Genomic DNA, 6,000 nt, shown 5'->3' with positions numbered 1-6,000 from the left:
TAGGAATGTTTGAAAATATTCAAATTTTACCAAAGGTTTTAGACATTCTGCACACCATGGAGGGAACATTCCTGAAAACCTAAAACCAGTTTGTTTGTGGTGATGTACTTCCTGTATTAGATCGGAGAAAGAGCCTTCCATACAGTTTTGACAACACTGCATAATTCACTTTTTTGCAATCTACTCATGTTTATTTCAGTTGTGGGACCTCTGCTACATATAGGGAACCCCAAAAATTACATCAAAGTAGGGATGAAAGCAGTCATACTGAGGATAACCAATGCTAAAAGGCTAATCTACATGTGCAGCAGTGAGTGATACTTCACATCACGGGATCTTTTGGCGAGTCTTATTTTTGTTAGGAACACAGAATTGCAGACAAGGTACTGAATTAACATTAATAAGTGGTGCAGGTCTGAGCACAGCAGGAAACACACATTCTGTCATCTTTCTGTGTACGGAGGAACCAAGTTCCCTGGTATTAGCAAACTTGTGCTCACTGAATGTTACCCTTTGGGAAACGTTAAAACAGATGAACCACAGTCCCAGAGTCTGATACTACAGGTTCTTTACTGTAGTCATCCACCTGTTGTCACATGGAAAGTGCACTCAAACCTTCCCAACTGCTGCGACACACCTGGCTTACATGTAATCAATTTAAGCATATCGTAAGTCTCTGTCCCCTCCTGACATTTCACAAATATGCCAATGAATAGCTCTTTCATGGCTATACCCACACTGAAGACTAGGAGAAGCATTTTTGGCTTTACTGCAATGTGGGTTACTTCACTGTTTCAGCTATGAAGCCAACACATTTACACACAGCCAATACCGTTATGTTCTTTAGGAGTCACTAGTGCCATGTGTGTGGGTGCTCAAGCAACTACAGAAAGGGCAAATGAAGATAAATGCCTGTAGGTACTACTTTAGCAGGACGACATGAAAGTACCCCTACTTGATTTGGATAAGCCTGGTTTAGTTTCAGGCAGTGTCAAACAGACGATGTGGTTGACATGGGAAAGGAAACATATGCTACCATTGCTCGACCAACTGAGCAGTTACCAAAGAAATCTATTCACAATATGTCAGCTGAAACAGTAATGAGCTCAAAAATGCAAATGACAAAATATTTGAAAAATCTAAGCATAATGAGATGTGTTTTAGTTACCTGAGGGCAGCAAGTTGCAGCCTGCAGTGCTTTGTAGGCATAATATACAAATTCCCTGCATTGCTACATAGTGTTATTTTCTGACAAGTGTGTGACCTACTGCAGTTCACATAGGAGGAATGTTGTTTTCTAGCCTAAGGACAACCTTCATGATGTGCAAAAGTCAGAAAAGAACTCACTTCACATGATATGGACCAAGATGTCAGCATACTTGGACTTTTGAAGTCTATATAAGGGAAATTTTTATTCAGATATGCTATTAACTTTGTTGACTCCTCAAGAAATGACACAGGTGCCATGGCCCACAATTACAACAGCATACCTAACTATTCAGGTACAAGAGTTTCTGCTTGCAGCAATTTTGAGGCCAATGGATTGACTCTTCAGGTGCATTAAAATGGGCACCATAAGCCAGAGACCTTGCCACATGAAACATCTCATTATGGAGAACAATTAAGTTCTACCTAGTCCAACATCAGTGCAAGACTAAGATTCACATCAAAGTGTACAACTTTCAGAGTAACAGATTTTGTCCAACTTCATAAAGCATGACAAGGAGATGCACAGGTATCTAAAGCACAGTTGTGCCCATACAGATCCACTGGATATACAGCATTTTATCTAACCATTGCAGTATACAGTATACTGTCAACTTAGTGGTACAGAGGTTTATAACACCAACTAAGTATCCAGTTCTGGATCAGTACACACTAAAACTGCCCATGCAGTCAAATTAACTTACGAAATGAAAATTAAAACTGCTGCAGCCATCTCCTTTACATGTTAATTATGAAACTAGCTCTCATATTCCATTACATGATCTTCAGGCTTATTGACCAATGTAAACTGGGAGGAGTTTAATCCTGTGTGAAGTCACAACAGGAGCCAATATTAAATAATCCATGTCTGTCAATCTCTGGTTTACATGACAAGCTCTTCATCCATCAACGGACAACTTTCAGGACAACATTCAAACCTGAATGTCAGTTGTTAGTTGAATGAGGGGTAGTGTTGTGTAAGCCAGAGATCTATGGACACCAGTTATTTAACCCTTTCACAGTGCATTTACTCTCAGTGGCTCCCGCCCTGTGCGCATTATTTTCACCCAGTGTACTAGTCTACCATTTTATTCAGATTTAATTGAGGCGCAAAATCCAGTATTGCCAGTGTAAATCATTTCCTTTTTTTAAATCTGTTTATCAGTTTATCTGTTGACATAAACTCGATCTCGCCTTTTATAAGTTTTTTTGATAAAGCAGGCATGCCTCTGCAGTTTGTTCTCACAGTTCCACAGGCATTAGTCACCCTGTCACGCAAATAAGAAAATAACGTTGGGCTAGTGTACCAATTGTCAACATATAAAGTGTGATCTTTACCAAGGTGATGTTCAAGTAAAGTGAGAACAATGCTTCCACATATTCCAAGATTTACACCAAAGTAAGTTTCTTTTTTTACATCTGTTGCTGCACCCACATAAATAATAAAGTCAAGAATATAATCAGTTTCAGAATCACATAACACAAAAAATTTTACACCAAATCTGTGGCATTTGGAAGAAATGTACTGCTTGAAGAAGACACGACCTTTGAAGAGAATTAAACTTTCGTCAATTCACAAATTTTTAAAAGGAGAGAAAGCAGCTGGAAATACTTTTCTTAAGTGATCCACAATTCGACATAATTTCCAGATTTTGTCATCTCCAGGGTCCTTACTGTTATCAGCAAAATGTAACATTCTAAGTAACAGAAGATATCTATCTCTTGGCATGATTTGTTCAAACATTGGAGTAGACAGTAACTGATAATTGGTCCAATAACTGTTTATTTCATTTTTTCTCACTTGAGCCATCAAAAAATTTACAGCAAGGAAACAGTAAACTTCATCACTGTTTGTGTTTTTCCAATGTCACAGTCTTGATATTTCACTCGTATCATTGCAAAGCTGTTCATAATATACAGTAAATTACATTCCTCAGCTATGTACCTCACAATTTCTTGGCTAAAAAAAACTTGGAAGCAGTCGTATACAGTACATAAATCATCTAATTAGACGATTTTGCAACCGGAACCACTTTTATCAAAATTATACATATTAGGTTCCAAACCAATGTCTTTCTATCTAAAATCAACTGTTTTGTGGCTCTTAGGAGATTTTTCACGCACACGCTCAGGCTCTTCTTCGAAATCAGAGAAAGAATCGACGATAACATCAAAATCTGGATCCGCGTTTACTGGTTCAACGTTTGTTGGTTCACAAATATTTTTTATATTTGTAGTTCACAGATTTATCTGCCAGCTCGTCGTCGTCATTATCGGTCCACCCACAGTCAGCTGGATTGGGCATGATGATGTCGTCGTCGTCACTTTGGTTCAGAATACTCAGCAGCTCATCGTCTGTAAATGGACAGTAACATCGCGTCATTTTATTCGGAAATGTGGAAATGGCCACACACAAACTAGGTAATATAGCGATACAAATGAACTCAGCAGAAAGAGAATTCAGCAGTCAATAGTCGTTCAGGTATTTCCTTGCATTCCAACAATTAAACTGCATACTTGTGCAACAATTACCTCCGACTCGCTAGCCCGATTGTTGGCGTTATACGTAACTATACGACTGTAGCAGGGAACCGCTGTAAGTATGTTTTATAGCAAATAGTATATATACATCTGGAGCACTGAAAAGATCAGCGTGTATTTACATCTGGAGCAGTGAAAGGGTTAACTGCAGTTCCTGTTAGGACTATTCACAAGACTGGATTCCCCCCAATTTACACTGGTCAAGGGGCCTAAATATGAGTATTATGGAATATCAGGGCTGGTTGCATAAATAGAAACCTGCAATCATCTCTTACATTTAATTTTCATTTCATATTGAACACCTGAAGTCCTTATAGACGTCTTTTATTTATTTTATTTATTTATTTATTTATTTGGTCCTGTTGATTACATATTATACAGCCAGTGTACAAGTAATTCAGGACAAGTCAATTGATGCAATTACAGTAGTACATGAACATTTATACATTACATTGCACAGACATTGGTTTATTTGACAAGAACAATTACTTGCATGCAGTATTAAAGCCTGCATTACGCCAAAAACAGTTTAAGTGATTGTTTAAAATAGTAGAATATGTGACAGTGCATATTTTTATGCTACTGACATATATAAGGAAGTAAATTTCCTTAATGGTCGCGGTTTGAATTGAATACAAATTTTAACTGCATTCCTTAAGAAGAGGTTTAAGTGGATGCTCAAGAAAGTGGGATACATGGGAGTTCACATTTTCTCGTAATGAAACAGATAAATTTACATTTTATCACCACAATTTCAGTTAAACTACAAGTAACAGCATCACACTTTATCTTTAAGAGAGTGCTTTTCTTAGGCAGCTTCCTCCACTCTTATATTGTATAACTAAGTATTCATTCATTTTATAGAAAGTTTGTTTGATGAGGAATAATTTTAGTTTCCTTTTGAAAACCTGTACATTATTTATTTCCTTTTTTATATTGATGGGGAGCTTATTGAAGACCTTTATACCTGACTCAGTAACTCTCCTATGTACTTTAGTGAGAGTTGCAGAGCCTTGGTGAAAATTTTTCACCTGTCTTGTGTCATGGTTGTGGATGTCACAATTTTTCTGAAACTGTTGTTGGCTACAACACTTTGTTTGCTGCATAATTGTTGGTGGTTGGTTCATTCTTTTATGTTTCTGTCGAGTTTTGTTTTTATAATTTGTGTTTATTCATATTCTGATTTGAATATAATTAGAACTGAGAGATTTGAAAAGACCTCTGTATGATGTCCCATTAGGGACCCCACATATTAGCCTCACTGCTCGTTTTTGTATTCTGCAGACTTTTTCAACACCTGCAGCATTTCCCCAGAAGATTATGCCATAGGAGAGAACAGAATGGAAATATACAAAATATGACAACAACATTATTTCTCTGTCTACTAACTGAGGTGAGAACTCTTAGTGCAAAGCACAATGAGCTATGTTTCTTGACCAGCTAATCAATTTGTTCTTTCCATCTTAGGTACCTGTCTATCTGGATACCTAGGAATTTTGTGTGTGTGGTTTCATTAATTTTTTGATTGTTAACATGTATTTCAGGAGCTTTATTTGTTTTATTTTTTTGTCAGAAACTGTATCAAATTGGTTTTTGAAAGATTTAAGGTTAGGCTATTCGCAGGGAACCATTTGTGTACTTGAGTAGAGACTGTCATGCCTGTATCCTGCATTGTGGAGTTGGGTCCTTTTACGAAGATACTTGTATCGTCAGCAAACATTACAGTTTTTGCTCTGTTGTTAATTGTGATTGGTAGATCATTAATGTAGATAAGGAAATTAAGGGCCCAAGAGTTGAGCCCTGTGGGACTCGATACTTTATATTTTCCCAGTCTGATTTTAATGCTGTACCTGTCCCCCTTAAGACAACCCTTTCCTTCATGTTCTGTAAGTATGATTCTAATCAAGTCAAAGATTTGTCTTTAATGCCATAATGTGGAAGCTTTTTGAAGAGTGTGTTGTGAACTACACAGTCAAATGCCTTGGTAAGGTCACAAATATCCCCATTGGATACCTTTTGTAATTTAGTTCACCTATAACTTCATCTGCTAGGTTAAATATAGCTCTGTCTGTGGAGGAGCTCTTATGAAAGTCGAACTGTGTAGGAGCCAGTAAGCCATTTTGTGTAGTGTGGCTATAAATCCTATCATACACTATTCTATCAAATACCTTTGAGAATACTGGCTGCAGGGAGATGGGCCAATAGTTGGATATTTCATCCCTTGCTCCACTTTTGTGGATTGGCATCACTACT

This window comes from Schistocerca piceifrons, chromosome 11 (assembly GCF_021461385.2).
Source record: "Schistocerca piceifrons isolate TAMUIC-IGC-003096 chromosome 11, iqSchPice1.1, whole genome shotgun sequence".
NCBI classification, from domain to species: Eukaryota; Metazoa; Arthropoda; class Insecta; order Orthoptera; family Acrididae; genus Schistocerca; species Schistocerca piceifrons.
Note: the sequence above shows the minus strand (reverse complement) of the source record.